Genomic DNA, 23,954 nt, shown 5'->3' with positions numbered 1-23,954 from the left:
CCCCTCATTCAGACCTTTAATTTATACCTCACAAGCCCTAGGGGCACCATTTTGACTTTTACCCCAATTCGTGACTCACGAGACTATTCATGACTATGACTAGTAATCAATTTTTAATTTGTCCCACGGGATTCCCCTCATCGATACCTTTAATTCGATACCTCACAAGCCCTAGTGGCACCACTCTGACTTTTAATCCAATTTGTGACTCACGTGACTATCTCATGACTAGAGCCAGTAAGCAATTTTTAATTTATTCTATGTGATTCCCCTAAGTGATACCTTTAATTGGATAACTCACAAGCCCTAGGGGCATCACTTTAACTTTTAACCCAATTTGTGACTCACGTGAGAGAGAGAGAGAGAGAAAATGACTTTATTGTGAAATAAATATCCTGCGGAGGTGGGTTCAAGTGCGACGCAGGGCACCCCCACCCCGACTATACTGTCGTCCTCGCGACGATGCCTCGGCCCGGGCTTCCGCGCGGGCGGCGCCACAAAGGTCTCTGGGGGTCACCCCCCGTTCCCCTCGCCTGCGCCTCCCTGCGCTTCTGCCGGCCGAGAGCCGCCTCGAGCCGCTGGATTGTCCTTCGCTGTGTTTCGTACTCGTGAGAGTTCATCGAGTCCGTGGCTTCCTGGGGCAGACTCTCGTCATACCCCCGCGCACTGTGTTCCGCACAACCCCACAGCAAGTGGGCCACCGTCGCATTCGCACACGCACACTCACTACACTTTGCGTTCACGTATACCTCGGGGCACACGTATCGCGCCAACACCGGAGTCAGTACCGAGTCGGTCTGCAATTGTCTATACAGGACGGCTTCGGCTCGGGTGAGCCTCGGGTGCGGCGGCGGCCGCTCCCTCCTGCCGAGCCTGTACCACTGCAGGATTTCTCCACCGTTGAGTAGAGGTTCTTGCTCCGTTGCCTCTTCACCCTCCGTGCGTGAGACGCGGGGTGGCGCCGCGCGACCGGAAAGTTCACGCGCGACGGCGTCCGCAGTCTCGTTGCGGTTCGGGTACGCTCCCGTCGCGGTCCCCGAGTGCGCCGGGAACCACCGGACGTAAGTGACCTGCTCGCACGTGCCCCCCGCACGGGCACCACCAGCTATCTTCGCGGCCTGCGCGCACACCGCGTTCTTCGCATATCCCGATATGGCTGTCCTAGAGTCACTCAAGATCGTGGTACATTCCGGATCCGCCAGCGCCAGCGCGATCGCGACCTCTTCCGCCTGCGCGGCGGTCGAGACCCTCACGCTGCAGGCGCTGCGCGTCTCTCCGGTCCTGGCCGACACCGCTACGATCACGTACGTGTTCGGGCGGTCCGGGCACCTCGCCGCGTCCACGTAAGTGGCCCCGTCGTCGTCGTTGTAGATCTCGGCCAGCGCCTTGGGCCTGGCCGCCCGCCGTTCTCGGTTGCTGTCGGGGTGTACGTTCCGCGGCAGCGGCAGCACCCGCACTCTTCTCCGCACCTCCTCCGGCAGGCCGTTCTTCTCCTGTAGTCTTCTGCTCGGACCCAGGCCCAAGCTTTTCAGGATATTTCTTCCGGTCCGCGTGGTCTGCAGTCTTTCCAGCTGAGACGCTCGCTGGGACTCCCCGATCTCCTCTAGCGTGTTGTGGACGCCCAGCTCCAGCAGCTTCTGCGTGCTCGCGCTGTTCAGGAGCCCCAGCGCCGCCTTGTACGTCTTGCGGATCGCCGCGTTGATGCGGTCCCTCTCGTTGCGCTTCCACGGGTGAAAGGCGCCCACGTAGGCAACGTGGCTCGTGGCGAAGGACCGCACCAACCGTAACAGGCTCTCCTCCTTCATGCCGCTGTATCTGTTGGCCACCCGCTTGATCAGTTTGGTGGCCATCCCCATCTTTATGATTACTCTCTCCACCATGGCTCCGTTGCCGCCGTTCGCCTCCAGCAGCATCCCGAGCACTCGCAGCTTGCTGACTCTGGGGATCTCCGTCCCATCGCACGTGAACAACTTGATCTTACTCGCCTCTTCCTCGGCTCTCTTGCGGTACCTGCTCGCGGTGGAATCACCAGCAACTCGGACTTTTGCGGGGAGCACTTTAGTCCGGTGCCCGCCAGCTGCTGTTCGATCGCCGCTATCGCCTCCTGCAGCGAACTCTCGATGTGGCCGTCGCTCCCCCCGGGGACCCACAGCGTAATGTCGTCTGCATATATCGTGTGTCGAACATGCGGGATCTCCGAGAGGCGTTTGGCCACCCCGATCATCACCAGGTTGAACAGCACCGGCGAGATCTCCGCTCCCTGGGGGGTACCCACGCTGCCCAGCTCTCTCTCCGGCAGCTCCAGGTTCCCCGCTTGTAGTTCCACCGTCCGGTGCGACAGAAAGTCGTTGATGTAGTCGTGGGACCTCTTGCCCAGACCCAGTTCCGAAACCTGCGCCAATATGGCCGAGTGCCTGACTTTATCGAAAGCACTCTGCAGGTCCAGGCCCAGCACGGCTCTGTTGTCCTGCGACGTTGTCGGACGCTCTAGTATCTCGTGCTGCAGTTGTATCATTGCGTCCTGCGTGCTGCGCCTCTCTCGGAACCCTAGCATCGAGTCCGGGTAGAGGCCCTTCTCCTCCAGATACCGCTGCCATCTGTTGTTCAACACGTGCTCCAGGACTTTCCCGACGCACGACGTGAGGGAAATCGGCCGCATGTTCTCGATACCGGGCGGCTTACCCGGCTTGGGTATCAGTATTGTCTTGGCCGCCTTCCACTGCCTCGGCAGTCTTCCCTCGCGCCAGCATCGGTTGAAATACCCCGTCAGCGCTTCTGTCGGCCCGTCGCCCAGGTTTCGCAGGGCTTTATTGGTGATTCCGTCGGGGCCCGCCGCGGACTTGCAGTTGAGGTTCTGCAGCGCCGCGCGGACCTCCCACTCCTCAATGTCGCGGTCCAGGTCGGGGTTGCTCGGGCCTCTGTAGTCGCCGTGACTCTCGCTGGGAGTGCTAGGGAGATATTTATCGTTGAGCCGTTTACACGTCTCTTCCTTCCCCAACTTCTTCGTCGCGCAGTGCATGATCTGGGCGAGTCGGTGCTGCTGGTAACTCTTGCTGTTGGTATCGTCCAGCAAGTGCCTCAGTAGTTTCCATGTGCGGCTCTGGTGGAGCTGCCCGTCCGCCTCTCTGCAGATGGCGTGCCACTGCTGGGTGCACAGCTGGCGACTGTATCGCTCTATCTCCCTACCGATCTCGGCGGCCTTCTTCCTGAGATTCCTGTTGTTTCTGTTCTTACGCCAGCGCCTCTGCAGGGCCTGTCTGGCCTCTATCAGGTGCGCCAGGCGGCTGTCCATTTTCTGTACTACTTCGTCGGTCTCCAGCTCCGTGGTCGCTCCCTTGATCTTGCGCTTCAGGGCGTCCGACCAGCTCTCGATGTCTGCGATTTCCTCGCCGAGCTCCTCGCTCTCCTCTCGGAAGCGATCCCAGTTCGTGAGCTTGTGTTTGCGCTTGCCCCTGCCGACCTCGTCTGCCGACGCCGGCAGGTCCAGCTCGATTATGAAGTGGTCGCTCCCGAGGTTCTGCCCAGTGTTCTTCCATGCCACCCCGCCTCTGGCCTCCTTCCTCTTGCGGACGAAGGAAAGGTCCGGGCTGGTGTCGTGGGTTATCGACGTGCCGATGCGTGTGGGTGCCGCTTCGTCCGAATACAGGACGAAACCGGCCTCCTCCGCCGCCTCGAGCAGGGCCTTCCCCTTCGCCGTCGTGCGGCTGTACCCGAGCTCCTTGTGTGCGGCGTTAAAATCGCCGCACATCGCCACCCTGTCTCTGCCAGCGAGCTTCAGCATCTTATGCATGGCCGTCTTGAACTCACGTGACTATCTCCTGACTATAACCAGTAAGCAATTTTTAATTTGTCCCACGTGATTCCCCTCATCGAGACCTTTAATTTGATACATCACAAGCCCTAGTGACATCACTTTCACTTTTACCCGAATCCATGACTCACGTGTCTATCTTATGACTACAACCAGGAAGTGATTTTTAATTTATCACACGCGATTCCCCTCATCGAGACCTTTAATTTGATACCTCACAAGCCCTAGTGGCACCACTTTCACTTTTAACCGAATCCATGGTTCACGTGACTATCTCATGACTATAACCAGGAAGTGATTTTTAATTTATCCCACATTATTCCCCTCATTTAGATCTTTAATTTCATACCTCATAAGGCCTAGTGGCACCACTTTGACTTTTAACCTAATTCGTGACTCACGTGACTATCTCCTGTATATAACCAGGAAGTGATTTTTAATTTATCCGATGTGATTTTCCTCGTCCAGACCTTTAATTTGATACCTCAGAAGCCCTAGTGGCACCACTCTGACTTTTATCCCAATTTGTGACTCACGTGACTATCTCATTACTATAGCCAGTAAGCAATTTTTAATTTATCCCACGTGATTGCCCTCATCCAGACCTTTAATTCGATACCTCACAAGCCCTAGTGGCATCACTTTCACTTTTAACCCAATTTGTGACTCACGTGACCATTTCATGACAATAACCAGCAAGCAGTTTTTAATTTCTCCCACGTGATTCCCCTCATCGAGACCTTTATTTTGATGCCCCACAAGCCCTAGTGGCACCATTTTGACTTTTATCACAATTCGTGACTCACGTGACTATCTCATGACTATAACCACTAAGCAATTTTTAATTTGTCCCATGTGAGTGCCCTCATCGAGACCTTTAGTTCGATACCTCACAAGCCCTAGTGGCACCGCTCTGACTTTTAACACAATTTGTGACTCACGTGACTATCTCATGACTAACCAGGAAACAGTTTTTCATTTCTCCCACGTGATTCCCCTCATCAAGACCTTTAATTTGATGCCCCACAAGCCTTAGTGGCAACATTTAGACTTTTAACCAAATCCATGACTCGCGTGACCATCTCATGACTATAACCAGGAAGCAACTTTAAATTTGTCTACGTGATTCCACTCATCGAGGCCTTTAATTTGATACCTCACAAGCCCTAGTGACATTAATTTGACTTTTAACCTAATAAATAATAATTAATAATAAATAATTAACATGAATTAGGGCATTATTAAAATGAACAAGCTTCGCCCGCACCTAATTTCTGACTAAAAAATGTGGGTCATATAACTACCATTATCAGGGTAACGAGCGGTTGCACTTTTAAACAACACGGAAACACGCGTGCTCCACATTCACACGTCAGGGCAAGTCCAGACCATTTTTGCGATTTTCTTCCGCGGGTGGCGCTGTTGAACGGCGCCAGCAGCGCCACCTGTCACACGTTCGGGCCCCTATTGTCGCAGACGTGTATTGGGTCGCCGGCGCGGTGTGCATGCGCGCGTGATATCTGACACAACGGCCCGGCCATATGTGCCATCTGGAATCCCTTGACGGCGTCGTTGTGCCGGCGCTGGCGCCGCTGTGCGTTAGTAGAAACTAGGCAGCGGCTACGGTGAAATGTGTGTTCCGAGGCAGCAAGGCTGCGCCTCGTGAAATTAACATTATGGTGAGTGCCACCGTGTCTCCGATATAACACAACGACCCATGTACAGCTTGCTAAAGGCGCTTCCTCTGCAACAAGTTTGTGCATAAGGGATGAGTGACGTTGATGAACAAGCTCTTCAAGGGTGACTGGCTAAGCTTAAGGGGTGAACAGGTGGTATCAAGGTTGTTCTAGTGAGGCATGTGCCGGTGCGTATAGCACCTATGTTAAGCGCTTCAAGTCGCTCCCACTTCGTGTGGGTGATGCGCTGGTAGAATAGTGTAAACAGGTTCGACAGCCTGGTAGACAAGTCGAGGCTGAAGTACCGACAGCACCAATAGAATGACCACTTTGCAGCAGCAGCCACCAGACTTCTGGGAGACACGTCGGATCAAATGAAGTAGCGGACCTGCATTTTGCCGGGCAGATCGGGCCTACGATGCAGCTGACCTAGAAGTAGAAAATTCTAGTCCAAACATGCGAAGAGAGGTGGTAATGAATACAGGTTGGCTGGAAAGATAGTACGATCGGGGACATTAAAAGTCGGCCACGGACCCCAACAGTCGCCATACCGGCAAAGTGGCTGTCGTTTCGAGTGGAAGTTTAAGTCCGGTGTATTCACAGCATTTCTGCGTGTGTTTCGAGGCTTCTTGGGCTGCAAACGGTTTGCCTAGTCAGTTGTGGTTTGGTGGTCCACATCACACTTTCATCCCACAACTATGGTTGATATTCGTTTAGAGAGGGAGGCTATGACGAAGTTGTATATCCGTTCTCAGCTCCCTATGCTGTGGCAGCCTCTAAGACTTCTTCGTGGGAGACGTTGTTGAAAGCTCCCTTCAGGTCTTGATTCAACGTTGTTTCGTCTTTGTTGCTATTTCTGGCGAGAATTTCTTCCGTTGATTAGATGAAGGCATATCCTGTGGACAGACCTTTTTGAAGCCAGTTCGCTGTATTGTAAGAAAACGCTTTCCTCTCGAAAGTTGCCTGTTTTGCCTGGCGATCTCGCTTTCGTAAAGATTCCTCGCAGATGAGGTAAGCCATATTAGTCTGAGATTATTCATTGCTAATTACCAGGTTTGGCAATAGTGATTTTGTAATGCATCAGATGGTTCATTGAGTGGCTATAGGGTTTAACGCGCCGACGCAACGTAGGCAATGAGGCGCGCCGTAGTGGATGGCTCCGGATTACTTTTAACCACCTGGGGATCCTTAACGTGCTCCGAAATCTCGTACACGCGGGCGTTTTTGCTTTTCGCCTCCATCAGAAAAGCGGCCAACACGGTCGGGAATCAAACCCGCGCCCTCGAGCTCAGCAGCACAACGCCTTAGCCACTGAGCCACCGCGGCGGGTTCTGGTGGGATGGACACGTGTTTCCAATGTTGTTCATTAATGTATTGTGCAAGACTTTTGAGCTGCCGACTATTTCTGATTATGTTTGTTATTCCATTTCTGCCTCGATCACCTTTTTGTTTTGCTGAAATCATTGCTTTAAAGACTTTCACCGTGGTTACGGCGTTGTCAAGGATGTCGTTCTTTTACCATTGTATAGGGTTTGGCTGTGATTTGTGGTGTTCTGTATCCAAACTTGCTGTTGAGTACTTTTTAAAGCTGCAATGTTTGAGCCTCGGAACGTCTAGACTAATCTAATTATATTACCCCTAAGGTTCCAATATATATACATTTGACGCACATGATGCTATGGTAGTGGCGCGGTGTTATACGTGGTCACTGTTGTCAGCAAAGGTGAGATTTGGGCAACTCTCTCTGCTGTTAATGCCTCATGTTCTGGTGCGGCTGGTGGGACCTTTTATGAATTCTAGTCCATATCTATCCACGTATTATTAAGCCTTTTCTAGAGTTGAAGTGCGATTTTTGTGAGATACTTTGAAGTCGCCCACTGCTATTAGTCGATCTCTTTTCACCTTGAGCGTGGTTTTTTGCGTGAAATTTGAGAACCCTCTGTGGTGTTGGAGGGTAAGCTGTCGACGCTAAAAATAACTACGGAATTTTTCTTCACGTCGTTAGGAGGTATTTCAATTAGGTTGGCCGATGGGGATAGTCATTAAGAAATGCTTTATGGTTGTTACTTTTTTGCTTGCGCATATTGCGGCTCTTAGGCCTTTCGTTAAGTCCATGAGGGTGTAACGTGATATATTCTTTATATATTACACTTCCTGCAGGCATACGATTCCGGGCTTCTCTTTTTTAGTTTCTGTGTATTATCCTAGGGAGCACTTATTGTTGCGTATACATCTGCCGTTATATTAATATATTTCTAATTTTTTTCCGTTTTAGGAGCCTCATTACAGTGATTTATTTTTGTGTGAAAAGTTTGCTCATTCAAGGTCTTCTAGCTTTACATCTATTGCTTGTTGCTTGCTTCCTCCTGGCATTGCCTCGTTATACTGTTTCTGTTGCTGTTCAGCTAGTTTCATTAGTCTAAGGAAAGCTTGCTGTATTTAGTCACTCCTTTTGTTCAGAGCGCCCTGCATTTGTGATAGGAAGAGTCCTATGCCACTGGGATTTTTTAGAAGCGGGTTGAGTTTTGGGTCGTGGTACTTGGGTGGGCATCTTTTTGGGTAAAAGGGTCTGTGCGCAAGTTTGGGCTTTTGTGCGAGCTACCCCTATGCTTTATGTGCGGTTTCTTTTGGGGTGTTCTGTCTAGCTATTTGCGCCCTTAATTGTTCATTTTTCTTATCCTGTCTGGATTGGAGAGTGTAAATGTTTGTGATTGTGTTCTGTACGGATGCAGCTACTCGGGGCCAACGCACCCTGTTGCCTTCTTGCTCGCGCTCCTGGAAGGCCACTCGGTCCTTTGGTAGTCCTGCTCACTGTGTGGCTGTGCTCATTGGAGGGATTGTCTTCTTCTCAATGTCGTTCCGCCCTGCTGAGTCGATGGTTTCCTCCAAGGTTCGAGTTATTTGATCTGTCAGTTCGCGAAAGTAGAAAACGAGTAAATGCTTCTGCTTTTCAACTCAAACACTGCCCTATTCATGTTCGTATTTTTGAAGCAAAATCACGAAAATCTCAGGTGTTTAGGGAATTCCAGAAACTGGTACTCTACGCAGAAGAAGAAAATAAACCAGTAAGATCCTAGCTATAGACTTTGGTGGGTAAAATGCTATGTGGCAATAAATACATAGCGGAGATAAGCCCATCAAATTTTACAATAAAAATACTGCAATTTACTTTTTCTAAGCGATAACGACATGATAAACTGTTTTTATGCTGTCAGGATGTCCGACAAATGGTCTGGAAAATTCTTTAAAGGACCCGCTGTCAAACAAGGTGATGTACCAATAGATGTCCGTGATGTACCCAACATTGTAGAGGTAAAAGCTGAAGGTAAGACCATTCTTTCTTGTTTTTTATTTCCTTCACAACTCCTCAGATAATCGTTTCAACATTTCTGGTGCTGGCTTAAACGTTGTTATCTGAATTTTCCTTCTTAAAAGGCATATAGTTGCACATTTAAATTCCAAACAGATGCAGTAAAATTTTGACCGTCTTCTGTTTTCAGTGTTAAAAGTGTAGTCATTCTAAAAAGTTGAGTCACTGAACAATGTTTTTTTAAATGCGTTTATTACCTTCGTCACGATAGTTTCGGTGGGCCATAAGAGAAGGAGTCCTTCACACATAAGCGGTCAGAAAATGGGCGTGAATTTAACGCCAGGCTCTCAATCCTAGCAGCAAGGAGAGTGAGACACAGCTCCAAAGTTGCAGCAAACTTTATAACACGGCTAAGATAAAATGAATTGCCCAATTACAGACGATACAGAACACAAATAGCTTTAATGCGCACGTTGTCTAAATCAACAAATTATCCGCAAGCGATATACTAGGTTGTAAAACATTTTGAGTGAATCCACAGTGTGAAGGAGGATGACCAGCGAACCTTCTTAGCACACAACATAAGGTGACACAGAACTCAGGCCAAATGTACTACGAAATTTTATTTCTCTCTTGCATGGGTGGCGGTCCTACAGGAGAAAGTGTTCTTTTTCTTTGCAAAGCCACTTTACGCCCACAGTCATCCCAAAGTTGTGTTGTATTACATAGTAAGTACTAAAGCACTGTAAAACGCGAAGTTCTTACCGATATTGGGACCTGTGCGGGAACAATAATAATGGGCGGTAGCCTTTGGTAAGATGCTCTTGGATTTCCGGTACAGCTTCAGACTCCCATCACCAGCACCATCACCAAAATCATCTACATCATCACAATTATCGGCTTCATTGATAACTACGGTTGGATGAACGCCTCTTTTATAGTACTTCCAACCACTCATATTGCCGCGAACTAGGCATTGGGTTTGTTTGTTTATGTTTTGTTTTTAGTGCCCGGCTGCGGCCGGCTGTGTTATCTGTGTCCCAAGCGAAGCGCGTGTCCCATTGTTTATTTTTATGCCGCTCGGGTTATCTCATTCTGATACGGACAGCGTCTCGCCCTAACGTGACTAGCCTCGAATATTATTCTTTGATCTACCATGTTCTAGTTGTGAACCGACGTTTCGAGAAACACTGCCTGCAGAGCAGACGCCGCGGCATTCCGATCGCCGACACTCGCTTGCGTACGTCACTTTGCTGACTGATGCTCCGCCGCCTGTGTATTAGAGTTGTTAAGTTCGCTCTAATAAACTTATTTTCCTTGAAGACAACTGCGTCGTCTTTGGCATCGTGACAATATTCAGTGATGTCCGAATTCATTTTTCCCAATGAAGCATAAACACATGCTCAATCGGAGAAGTCGCGGGCAATAAAACACAACTATAAGGCCACGCGGGTTCAATCCCGGGAATGGTAGCTGCTTTTCTGGTGGAGGCGAAAAGCGAAAACGCCCGCGCGTTGAGGTTTCGGTGCACGTTAAATATCCCTAGTTGTTCAAAAATTAATTCAGATCTCTTCACTACGGGTGCCTCATAGCCCAGACGTATCTTCGGTGCGTTGAACACCACAATCAATCAATCAATCAGTATAAGACCGCGGTGATTTTTGTTTTAGAAATATTTCTACGCGCCGCACTTCGGCTTGTCCATATACCCAGCGAGAGCCGCTACCTCTGGAATAAGTGCGAGTTTCAGCAGGCGTGCGGAACGACGCTAAGGAAGGATTTTATATAGCATGTTTAGCTCGGCTTGTGAGTGTAGTGGCGAATTTGGCGTTCGGCGAGAGAGGCCAGTAATGGTCCGCATTGCGGTCCTGTTGAACGTCTCAAGCCCATCCCAGTCCGCTTGCGGCATGTGCTGGAAGTGAGCCTGGTACACGAGAATTGCTGTAGTACGGAATGCACTTAGGGACCGGCAATCGTCCCGCAGACCCCACCAGGCTTCTGGGTGATGCGGAAAACAAGATATAGCATTTAACCGGCTTTCTTTTTATCACAATCAGGGCCACTAAGCTGCTAACCCTGAAGACGATATCTCCAAATCCACACCACAAAATGTCCTCTAAATGGGAATGGCGTTCCCATTAATCTGGAGTGCAATGTGAGACACTGCAAACAAACGGTGACCCCAAACGTAAGGCAGGGGAAGTACAATTTTTTTTATCTTCACAGAGGGTGAGGCCAGCCTACTTACACCATTTGTGGCAGTCGTAAACCCTTGTCGGAGGCGCTGGGCGGAACGAGACAGGTCTAGATAGTCTGTCCACACCTTAATGTCATCCGCGTGTGTGAGGAGATACAGGTCTAAGGTGGTGGTAAGGTGCCAAGACAGCGGCAACAAGATGTTAAAAAGAAGCGGAGTCAGAATAGACCCATGCAGTACGTAGCTCACGCTTGCAACGGAGCCGAAAGGTTCATCTTTGATTCTTGTAGACAAAGATCAGTGTTGGAGTAAGTATCGAAAAAATGACAGGCTTTGTCTGGAAGGCGAGGAAACTTGGGACCTGTAAGATGGCAGCGTGACTAACATTGTTACATTAGTTGCATATGTCAACAGCGAGCGCGTTCCTCGCACGATAGGAGCAGCCTCCAGGTGAAACCATAAATGAGAGGTATTCCAACTTATCCTCAGCACCAAGATTAGGCCTGAACCCAAACTGCGCCGCGTGGTACCATTAAAAAGTGTCATGCCACCACTGAAGAGGCGTGCTTCGATTCCCGGCCGTCGTCGCCGCTTTTCTCATGGAGGCGAAAAGCAAAAACGCCCGCGTGTGCGAGATTTCGGCGCACGATAAAGATCCCCAGGTGGTCAAAATTAATCCGGAGCACTCCACTACGCAAGGCAATGTCATCACAAATAGGGATAAAATAGTCACAGTGGCTGAGGAGTTCTATAGGGATCTGTATAGTAGCCGGGACATACAGGATAATGCCGAACGAGACAGTAGTTCAGAGGAGATAGACATTCCACCAGTAACGACCGAAGAAGTAAGGAAGGCTTTGAAAGAAATGAAAGGGGGCAAAGCACCTGGTGAGGATCAGATAACAGCAGACCTCTTGAAGGATGGCGGAGAAATTGTACTTGAAAAACTGGCAAACCTGTATACGCAATGCCTAATGACCGCAATGGTACCGGAATCTTGGAAGAACGCGAACATCATCCTAATCCATAAGAAAGGCGACATGAAGGACTTGAAAAATTACAGGCCGATCTGCTTACTGTAAGTCGTCTACTAGGTATTTACTAAGGTAATAGCTAACCGAATCTCTGCAACCCTAGATTTCAGTCAACCTAAAGAACAAGCAGGGTTCCGTAAAGGTTATTCAACAATGGACCATATTCACACGATCAATCAGGTGATAGAGAAGTGCGGTGAGTATAATGAACCCCTACATATAGCCTTCATAGAATATGAGAAAGCATTTTACTCGGTCGAAACGCTAGCAGTCATTCAGGCATTACGGAACCAGGGGGTAGATGAGCATTATGTAAGAATACTAGAGGATATCTACAATGGGTCTACAGTTACCATTATCCTCCATAGGGAGAGCAGTAAAATACCTATAAGGAAGGGTGTCAGACAAGGAGACACAATCTCCCCAATGTTATTCACAGCATGCTTACAAGAAGTATTCAGAACGTTGGATTGGGAACAGGTGGGAGTAAGGGTTAATGGAGAATACCTCAGTAACCTCAGATTTGCTGATGACGTTGCCTTGCTAAGTAATTCGGGGGACGAATTGCAAAGCATGCTTTCCGCACTGGGCGAACAGAGTAGAACCGTGGGCCTGAAAATTAATATGCAGAAAACTAAAGTAATGATCAATAACCTCGGGACAGCACAGCAGTTTGAGATAGGTGGTGAGGCAGTAGAAGTGGTAAGCGAATATATCTACTTAGGCCAAGTTGTGACCCAAGATCCCAACCATGAGGCAGAGATAATTAGAAGGATCAGAATGGGGTGGGGTGCATATGGCAGACATTCTCAGATAATGAATAGCAGCCTACCATTGTCGCTGAAGAAGAAAGTGTATGACAGCTGCATCTTACCGGTAGTCACCTACGGGGCAAAAACTTGGAGGATCACTAAGAGGGTTCAACTTAAATTGAGAACGACTCAGCGGGCAATGGAGCGGAAAATGATAGGTGTAACATTAAGGTACAAGAAGAGAGCGGAGTGGGTCAGGGAGCAAACTGGTGTTAAAGACATATTAGTAGAAATTAAGAAGAAGAAATGGACGTGGGCTGGGCATGTAATGCGAAGGCAAGATAACCGCTGGTCATTAAGGGTAACAGAGTGGATCCCTAGAGAAGGCAAGCGTTGCAGGGGGCGGCAGAAAGTTAGATGGGCAGATGAGATCAAGAAGTATGCGGGGATGAATTGGTCACAGTTGGCACAGGACCGAGCTAATTGGAGAATAATGGGAGAGGCCTTTGCCCTGCAGTGGGCGTAGATAGGCTGGTGATGATGATGACTCCACTACGGCACGCCTCATATCCTGCACTGCGTCGGCGCAGGCTACGATAAATCAATTACCCTACGATCAAACAATCGCTGAAAATGCACACCGCCTAAATCAATTTGGTCGGGCCCAAATTACTAAGTCCATGTGGTGGTTACCCAAGCTTTGGAATTTAAACAATACCCACCCAACGCCAGGAGCCAGGCATACGAACCTCGAGCCACAACTGATTTGTAGAGTCTAGAAGCGGCTTGAGGGCTGGGTCACCGATATTTTTGTACATCTTGTAAGTAAGGTCGTAGCGACCCGAAGGAGTCCGTTGCTGATTTTGGTTGATCGCAGCGAATAATTCAGCCGCACTATCAACTTATGACCGGATACAGAAAACGGCTTCATGATTTGGGCATGAAACAAGGCGCGGACATTGCCCGACACGAATTTCGCTGGATCCCGGTTTGATGCGAGCACTGGCTGCTGCTACGGGAGGTCGACTGCTGAATCCATAACGCAAAAAGTGCGCAGGAGGGACTGCGTTGAAAATGACAGACGAAGAAGAAAGGCGCACCACGCAAGCCAGTGCTGCTTCGGTAGTCTTTTCTCATGCTGTCTGGCCGCAACGATGAGGGGCTATCGAGTACCGAAGAAAGATGCTGGGTGGGAACTACTTCTGCTTGTCAGCACTTATGGTGGAATGGATGGCATCTTAGTTCACTATTGTACACCGGCCACGAAGGCGACCCGTGAACTCTGGAATTACACAGAAGCAAATTGGGCGGTCCTCCCTGCCCCATAAGTCAAGTTCACGTTACAATGAGACTATTTGTGTACCCAGCCCCACGACAAGTGAGGTGGATATGGTTGCATCTGGACGTAGGTACAATGGCTTGTATGGCTTGTAATGTCGTTGAGAAGCATTAAGCGGGCATCGCTGAAGAGTTGCAATACCAAGCCACCACGCTGACTTGAGCATGGCTATCCCCAGTGATAACGCGGAGCATTAAAGTCTCCCGGCAAAAGACTGGGGCACCCAGGGTGAGTTCGCCGTAGTTGGGTATGCCAAACCAGCCACAGGCGGTGTGCGCGGCCACTGTGACGGCGCACGTAACAATACACCAGGATAACCACGCAACGCGGAAGCTGCACCTTTACCACCACCGCCTTTACCAAGTTGTACACCATGTATTTAAAAATATAGGTTTTAAGGAACCGGGTTAGAAATTAAATTGCCGCCTACTACGCATGAGTTAAAGCTACACCGCCCATAAGGTATGGACTACGCCGTGTGCACCATATACTGAGGCAGGCGGAGTTTAGAGTTCGTAAACGGAAGTAGGAAGAGCCAGTGTTACGGTTCATCACGCTTCTACCTTGTGCACGCCTGATACAAGTTTGGTGCACTGCGGTGAAGTTTTTGTGTTGGCCGGTGAAGTCCGCCCTCCTCAAACAAGTTACGATACCCCGTACCTTCTCCACCGGGCGTTAGCTTGAGGTCGGTGATCCATTCAGCGCCGGCCGTGGTGTGCATGACTCATAGTTTCCCCATCTTCTCCTCGCGAAGAATTCGCCGACTTCTGGGGATCTTACCGGTGATTCTCAGGAGATTTGAACACTAAGTCTAGGGAAGACGTGTTTTGTGTATTCAAGAAAAGCTTTACTACTTTCATCCAGCTGTTTCGTGGTGGATGCGGAAGTTAACCTTTTGACCGGAGACACAGACTGGGTGCTACACCCCTCCAAGTGCATCGCTTGATTCCCCGGGCCCGCTGTCGGCGCTGCGCACAGTGCCCCATTTTAAGTCATTCTGCTGAAATCGCGGCCGCTCCCGTCACGGCGGCGACGGAGCGGCCGCTCAGCTGATCGACAGCCGACCGAACCCGCAGCCTCCCACGCATGCGCCGCTGGGGCGTCTCTGGCGATTTGACTAATCTTGCGCTGTGTTCGCCGTGAAACAGAAACGCCACCTTCTCCAAGAATGAAAGCGAAGCAGGGCCTTCTTCTGTGAGCGTTGCACAGGACCGAACTGAGTCGTAGCCGGCAATGCAGCTACATCAAAGGTTAACCAAGCGAAACCAAGACTCAACCAGACTAAGCCAAGCTGTAGTTTTGCATATCCAAGGTTAGGTGATCTAAGCCGCTTCCATTTTAGATGCAAAGCATCTCTTGCTCGGGGCTATGTCATGCATCCGTCCCTTGTCGGCACCTCTCCCCCTACACTATAAAAAAAAGAAATAGCGGCGCCCGGTTTTGATCCCACGACTCTCTGGCCGCAACGGGAGGTACGCGGCGCTCTTCCCACTGCGCTACAAAACCGAGACAGAAGCAAGTGCTACGCACGCGCCTTATGTCCTTGACTCCTTCAAACTACGTCAAGAAGCTACTGATACAACGAAGGCACGCGAAGCTGAACGTCAATAGAAACGACGAACTCAAAACTTTAGAGGAGGATGTTAGCGTCTCTTGCTCGAGGGGATGTTCCGCTTCCGTGCCCCGTCCGCAGCGCCTCTGATGAGGATTGTGGCAGGATGCCCCAAGGAACTGGCCAACCAAAGAATCTATCACGAGATAGATTCGCGTCCAACCACCGTCGTCATCTTCCCGTAGGGGAACCGCTCAAAACGAAGAAGGAGAAGACAAAGCTGCGAAGACGAGGGCGTGTACAGCCGTGAGCTGAAGTAAACGGACCACGGGAGCGGTGGCCAAAACTAATCGCTGCGCCGTCTGGTTGCGGGGCGTCTGCAGTCGAGACCGCGTACAGCGCAGGCGCGGCCTAGCATTACAGTACGCATGCCGCTATCGCTCGCTTCTTCGCAATTGTCTCACGCTCCGATAAAATGACGCCAGGGGAACCGCGCTTCCCTTTTGCTGTCTGCTGGTCAACACACCAGTGGAAACGGCGCGCTGGCGCAATTGACGCCAACGCGGCTCCGCTGGAAGAGTTGGTGATTACCTCGTGCTTGAAGATGTTTTTTTTGCACCCCACCCCACCCCTGCGTCGTATATTGAAGCAGAAAATGAAGCAGAAAAAAATCACTGTCCAGTCGAAGAAAATAAAACGAAACACCATCTTTGTCGGTTTTGAGGATAGATGATAAATTATAGCGTCCCGAGAATGTAGCGAACTCGAAAAATTATTGATGCTATCCTTAGATGCTAAGGTTTTGACAAATACTGCGGTGTTTAGGTATGTACTGCATTGCTTTATGAAACTTGCCTTGCCGTATGCGGCATATGTGCCATTTCGCAATTGCTCGGGAATATCCAGATTGACATTTTTTGTAGGTTCGAGGCACCGACACATACATTTAATGTTCAAAAACTACATTGCGATACGAGATACCTATTGAACCACGCCTTGAATGCCCAGCGACTATCGAAGCGCATGCAAACTACATTTTTCTATTAGACTTATTTGCACTTGACAACATCATTGACAATTCTTGCGCACTTCTGTGACACGAGTTGAAATTGAAGGATTTGATCCAAAGGGTGGTCGTTCCGTCGATGATTGAAGATAAAAAGATTACTAGCTTATGGTGTACGGTATGCGGCAAACAAACGACAGTACACTTCAAAACAGCCACGTTTATTTACACGTATTATTTTACAAAGCATTGCACAGGGAGGGCCGTCGTTCTCAGATGGGGGTCCGCAGACAAAAAGAGGAACGCGAAGACACTTCGGACTCTGTGGGTCCTTCCGCGATACTCCCAAATTCCTTTTTTTTTCCAAACCCTGCCGCGAACTAAAAAAAGTGGATTTGCCGCATGACATGTTTGAATAACGCCTCCGCACATAACAAACTTTACAGCTGGCTTTCTGAACAACGTATCAGTTATGCAGAAAAGCCACACTCAAAAGGCGGGCATGGAGATATGTGTATGAGCGACTTTGGCTGCAAGGGTTAATTGTGCGACAATAGGACACGTATCACCGTATTTCATCGTGGGGTCCCCCACCACTTTTACAAGCCCAGAAGGAGTCTTCGGCGCGCTACCGGCCGAGTACCACTAGCATAAAAAATCAGAGGTCACAAATCCCAAGTCCTGCGGGCAGCTAGCCCTATTTCCTTCACAACGCCATACCCTTAAATTTAATTACAAAAGTCCCCCCTCCCAAAGAGACGTCACAGCAGAGAGTGACGAGGACCTATCAATTAGTCAATACTAGGCCGCTGAGCCGCCACAAAGGCAGTAAATTAGGGTGTACACAAATAGCCATGGGACCCAACTCTGTCTCTCTCATGCGGAAATTTGAAGGCGTTTATCAATATCACGCTACTGAGCAAACAACAAGACAACAGATCTCAACTGAGAAACTTCATTACTTAACAAAAAAACCTCGGGTGCTCCGTATAAATCCCCAGCCATGCAATGCACGCCTAAAATTAAGCTGCGCGCACAAGATTACCTTCTTTGATTGCCGGCGCCAGTATTCTAAGAAGACGGGCTGAACACGCATTACAAAAGAGCCATCACTCACTCCGCAAATATATCAAAACAAGCAAAATAGTCGGTACACCATCTTGAGCTAAGAGAAAGCACCCACGTTGGTTGGCCATTTTTTTCGGATGTATTTACTGCAATGCTTTCCCGCTGCGACCTTGTGATACCGAAAAATAAAAAAAAGGCTATGAGCCCAAAGCAGACACAGTACGCTGTGTGTGGCAGCGAAGCACCACTTCCGCATATCAGGTGAGTCGCATCGTTTTCAATGATAGGGCGGTGCCCGGCAGTGTTCCTCTAACTACGCGGCGTGACTCCCCTGGCGCTGATTTATCGAAGCAAGAAGCAGTCGCGAACGAGCGAGCGATAGCGGCATGTGTGCTGTACTGCTAGGTTGCGCCTGCGCTGTGCGCGGTCTCGACAGCAGACGCCGCGCAACCAGACGGCGCAGCGATTAGTTTTGGCCACCGCTCCCGTGGTCCGTTTACTTGAGCTCACGGCTGTACGTTGCTCTCAGCCGTTGCCCAAGCGTCAACAACCTTTACCTCACCAACGCTGACGGAGACTACCGATTCTACCACAGAGCCGACAACATCGACAAGAACATGATGGACGAGTTTCGGCGCCTCGAGCACCCCCGCCTACTCACCGTAACACAACAGTACTTGCGTGCCTTTGCCACCGGTGTGGACCCGGACGTGGAATTCGATGATGATGGTTTGAGTTTATTGGCGCAAGGCCGACATGGGCAAAGAGCGCCAAACAAAAAGTTATTTGATGAGGAGGGAACACGAAATAAAATCAGTTAAAAATTATGAGCACGGGTGGTGTAAAGGGCCAGAATGAAGAACAAGAGTGGTTAAAAGATAAATAAGGTGGTTGGTGTATAGGACCAGGGATAAAACTATGGTTGATATGAGATTAGTTGTAAGAAGTGAACTTCTGATAGAAACTTAAAGGTGCGCTGAACAGAAAACATGGCATCGTCTCCTAAGAAGTATGACGGGTGTGGTGGAATATGCCGTGTGTATAGTTGTGGGAAGTGATTGCGTCGTGTAATGTCGAGTGCCTTCCATTGTATGCGGATGTGGATCACGAATATTACCTCTCCGCACCTGCTGTACAAAGGCCTTAGATATCCAGTGAGAAGGTGGGAGTGTGTTGCATGAGCGTACCCTATCCGTAATCTAGCCTCGGCGACTTCAGTATATCTATTGCGTGTGTCGGTGGTGTATGGTCCCAAATGTGGTTTTATAAAGTGTAACGTGTTGGCTGTTTGTTCACTCCAGTGTACTTGCCATGTTTTGCGAAGTTGTTGTCTGATGTGTGGTTTCACGTCGGTGTAGGGTAATGTGGTTATATCTACTGTATTCAAGAGTGTAGGAGCAGCAGCCATTCGATCCGCTGCTTCGTTCCCGGCTATACCACAGTGGCCAGGGACCCAGCAAAGGACTAGTTCAAATTTGTGGACATACACAGACATAATACCTTTGACTATTAGATTTATAACGTGATTTTTTGAAGACTGTTGACGACAACGCCTGCACAACACTGAGAGAATCTGTATATATAATGCATTGTGGGATGTGGCTTTGAAGGATATGATTAACAACCCCTCTGCCGTAATGATACTTGTATTACTGTTAAGAGTTCTAGTGACACTAAGGCCGGGCCCATGCGCCGCGTAGGACCCCGAGGTGGAAGTTTTAGAGACGTCCGTATAAAATTCAGAACATTGGTACTTCCGCTGCCAATACAAGAAGTGCTGCAGGATTGCACATGTGGGAACTCGGTTTTTACCTACATGTGTGAAAGATGTGTCGCATGATACAGGGCGGAGATGCCATGGTGCTATAAAATCTGTTAGAGAACTTTGGATTGTATCTAAAAAAGACACAGCAAGCTCTGACGCTTCCTCTTTGACTCTGTAAGACAAGGGCGCAGAGAACGATGGTCGATTTAAAAGGAGTTCAGTCATCGATGTATCACGAAAAACTGATTTAAAAGGATGGCGAGGCATGGATGAAAATTTAAAAGCATAAAGGAGATCTGTGTATGCTCGCTGACGTTGTAGGTTCCATTTGTTGCACTCTACATAAAGGCTTTCAACTGGACTAGTCCGGAAGGCACCACACGCCAAGCGGAGCCCTAGATGAAGCACAGGGTCCAGCATTCTGAGGGATGTTTTAGTGGCTGACCCATAGACAACGCTACCATAGTCCAATCGTGAACCTATCAAGCTGGTAAAAACACGTAAAAGAAATTGTTTGTCAACACCAAAAGAGATGTCCGAGAGAACCTTCAGGATATTCATTGTTTTTAAGCATTTATGTTTTAGTTGTTTTATCTGTGGGATGAATGTGAGCTTTTCGTCAAAGATTATACCTAAAAACTTGTGTTCCTTTTTGATAGGAATCGAGACACCATTGAGTTGAGACACCATTGAGTTGAGTTGAAGGATCCGGCCGGATGCCACGCCTCTTGGAAAACAAAACACAAGTGCACTACCCTGGATTAAATTTAAAACCGTTGCTATCTACCCAGCCAGCTAGCTTGTTAACACCAAGCTGGACTTGGCGCTCGCAGACAGACAGGTTACAAGACTCAAAGGATAATTGTACTTCGTCTACATAGATTGAGCAGGAAATCTACGGTGGCAATGCCTTCCTAAGGGAATTCATTTTCACAATAAAAAGGGGGGTGCAACTTAAGAAAACTCCACCTTGCTTCACACCGTTTTCCTGCACATGAACCCTAGAAAGAGCAGTTTCAACTCGCACACAAAACGTTCTTTCAGACAAGTAACAGGCAAGCGTGTTTATCATGTTACCCGACATGCCAAAGGACTTCAAATCGCTGAGGATTCCGTACCGCCAAGCAGTATCGTACGCTTTTTCAAGCTCAAAGAATACTGTCATACAGTACTGCTTGTGGAGAAAAGCATCTTTGATATATGACTCTAATGCAACGAGTTGATCGTTGGTAGAACGCCCCGCCCTAAAGCCTGCCTGGCAGCTCTCGAGAAGACCGTTGTACTCTAAGAAGTACACGAGTCGCCTGTTTATCATCTTCTCAAGGAGCTTACACAGGCAGCTTGTCAGGGCAATGGGATGATAACTGGCGGAAAAAGAAGGGTCCTTCCCTTCCTTTGTGAAAGCAACTACTATGGCCTCCCTCCGAGAGCGTGGAACGTGCCCCGAAAGCCATATTTTATTGTATAGGTGTAAGAGTGTTTCAAGAGTGTCTGGGTGTAGGTGCTGTATCATGGTGTATGTAATCTTATCTGCGCCTGGGGCTGAAGGTTTCCACGTGCTCAGGGCAACCCTCAACTCATAGAGAGTGAATTCAGAGTTGTAAGAAGTTTTTGATTTGTCTTTGTCTTGTAAGGGCTTTTTTTCTGCAGATGTTTTGTGCTTCATGAAAGTGCTTGTGTAGTGTTCTGAACTGGACACGTGTTCGAAGTGTTGTGCAAGTGTGTTAGCCTGGTCTTCAAGTGTGTCCCCTGTTGTGCTAACCAGGGTCAGGCTGTGTGTCTGTTGTCCTTTGAGCTTACGTATACGTGTACAGACTTTGTGTGTGTCCGTGTATAAATTAATGGATGTCAAGAAGGTGTGCCAACGCTCTCGTTTTGCCTCACGGCGCACACGTTTTCCGAACGCCTTGGCCCGTTTGAACAAAATAAGGTTACCCGACGTGGGGTACCGACGAAGGATACCCCACGCCTTGTTCTGGGCCTCTCGCGCCCGCCTACAGTCCTTATTCCACCACGGCCTCCTCTGGTTGCACGGGGCACCAGAGGCGTGGGGAATGGACTTTTCGGCGGCGTCGAGGATGTGCGCCGTGAGGAGTTTGGTAGCTTCAACGTGTAGGTGTCCTATGGATGTGTGGTGTAGTTTCGATGTCTCTGTAAATGTGTTCCAGTTAGCTCGTGCTTCATTGAACGTACTATGGGAAGATGAACTGCTTGGGCCTTTACCTATATATGTTAGTGAAGTGGGGAAGTGGTCACTGCCATATGGGTCAGTGCCCACTCCCCACTCAAGACATGGAAAGAGAATTGCCGAATAAATAGCCAAGTCAAGATTTGAGTATGTATTGTGTCCTATGTTATGGTATGTAGGCTGTTTCTTGTTGAAAAGGTATGCTCCAGGGGATGTTAAAAACTTCTCTATCAGGCGACCTCGGGCATCCGTGCGAGAAGAGCCCCAAAGAGAATTGTGTGCATTGAAGTCACCTGTTAAGATGTATGGTTCAGGCAGCTGGTCGACCAGCGCCTCAAAGTAAGTGCTCTGAAGTGTAATATCAGGAGAGATGTAGATGGAGCATACCGTTATCAACCTATTAAATATTATTGTCCGGACGGCTACAGCCTCAAGGACGGTGTTCAAGGTGACAGGGTGGCATGCCAAGGATTTGCGGGCGATTATGGCCACACCGCCAGAAGAGTGGGTGCAGCCAACCCTGTCCTTTCTGTATACCAGGTAACTATTCAAGAAATTTGTGTGCTTGGAATTCAGATGTGTTTCCTGGAAACACATTAAACTTGGCTGATTGGCATGCAGAATCTCATGCACGTCGTCAAGATTATTCAGAAGGCCTCTGCAGTTTCATTGATCTATGTTTTCTCTTCCCATTATGATGTGTTAGAGCTACTGGAGTGTGACTATTTACGTAAGGTCTTTCGGGGCTTGCACTCTTGGAGGGGCTTTTTTGCCTTCTCTGGAGGTTTAGATGGAGGGACCCGCTCCTGCCGCTGCAAAGCAGACAGGAAAGGTGACGCATCCACCTCATCATCAGATTTAGATGGGGTACCCGGCGTACCGGACCCCCCGAACTTAGCACCCTTTCCGGTGCCCTTCGTTTTGGCCGCGACCGCTGAGGGCGTCAGGAGCGCCCCGGGTGGCACAGGCGGTGCGGCAGAAAAGGGAACTGTTGCGGTTTCCTCCGTCTCCATCTCCTCCGGGCCCTCGCGTGTGCTTCGGGCCGGTGGAGAGGAGGAAACAGGGGGTGCAGCAGCATCCCCAACGGATGTGGATGCCACCACAGCCGGCGGTGCAGTGGCGGGTTGGGCTGCCCGAGGCAACCCAGGGGGGCGGGGGCGGGACCAGTTCCGACTCGCGGTACTGGGTTCCCGCCGAAACTAGACGCCGCTCCTCCCCCCGGCGAGCTGCGTCGCCGTACCTCCCAAGGGAGAAAGAGGAGAACCTCTTCCGCGCCTCTGGGAACGTGATGTTTTCCGCGATTTTGAGGTTGATTATTTTCTTGTCCATCTGGAACCTTTCACATGTGCGGGAGTACGCAACATGAGGTCTATGACAGTTGCTGCAGAATAATTGTTGAGCCTGTGAGTTATCTGTACCATGATCTTGATTGATTGTAGGGTTTAACGCGCCGACGCAACGCAGGCGATGAGGCGCGCCGTAGTGGAGGGCTCCGGATTAATTTTGACCACCTGGGGATCTTTAACGTGCGCTGAAATCTCGTACACACGGGCATTTTTGCTTTTCGCCTCCATCAGAAAAGCGACCGCCGCGGCCGGGAATCGAACCCGTGACCTCGTGCTCAGCAGCGCAACGCCTTAGCCACTGAGCCACCGCGGCGGGTGTACCATGATCTTGAGATGAAAATTTTGCACACGTTGTTTTGCCACGACAGGAGGTGGTGCCATGCCCGAACGGTTGGCACTTCAAACAGCGCCGTGGGTTCGGGATGTACGGCCGGACAGAACATTGAATGAAACCTGCTTTGGTGGATCCAGGGAGTCTAGAACGGTGAAATTTCAAAATTATATGCTTTGTCATGATTTGCTTATCATCTCGCCGCATGGTGATGCGCCTCACTGCCGTCACGCCCTCGCCTTTCAGACCTTCGAGCAGATCGTCTTCCATCTCATTTATCAGATCTGGCTCAGAAATCACACCCTGAGAGCTATTGAGGCTATGGGTGGGGTGTGACTCTGATGTCCAGATCTGCCATGCGATTCTGGGTAAGGAGGCTTGTGGCTTGCTGGTGAGTGTTCCCCTCGACCAGAACTTCGCCGGTTCTCAGTTTCTTGGCTTGGAAAGACTTGCCCAGGATGCCTTCAAGGAATTTGAAGATAAGGAACACTGACTGGGAGGATATAGGATTTGACCTGCCAAGAGATTCAACAATCAAGAAGCGCGGATAGTTATCTGGCTTTTGGGATGCAATTGTTG

At 49.5% G+C, this 23,954-nt stretch overlaps 1 long non-coding RNA gene across 1 annotated transcript in view; it reads left to right on the top strand.

Annotated features, from left to right (window-relative positions):
* LOC144173251 (uncharacterized) overlaps window positions 1–23,954 on the top strand; it is a 155,883-nt gene that overhangs the window by 106,891 nt on the left and 25,038 nt on the right. Inside the window, exon 3 of the long non-coding RNA XR_013323202.1 lies at window positions 8,703–8,812. This is a non-coding gene — a long non-coding RNA (uncharacterized LOC144173251). The remainder of the gene's footprint in view (window positions 1–8,702; window positions 8,813–23,954) is intronic.

The sequence above is a fragment of the Haemaphysalis longicornis genome, unplaced genomic scaffold, assembly GCF_048455015.1.
Source record: "Haemaphysalis longicornis isolate Haplotype H1 unplaced genomic scaffold, Haemaphysalis longicornis Haplotype H1 scaffold_3, whole genome shotgun sequence".
NCBI lineage: Eukaryota > Metazoa > Arthropoda > Arachnida > Ixodida > Ixodidae > Haemaphysalis > Haemaphysalis longicornis.
This window is presented reverse-complemented; position numbering and strand designations above follow the sequence as displayed.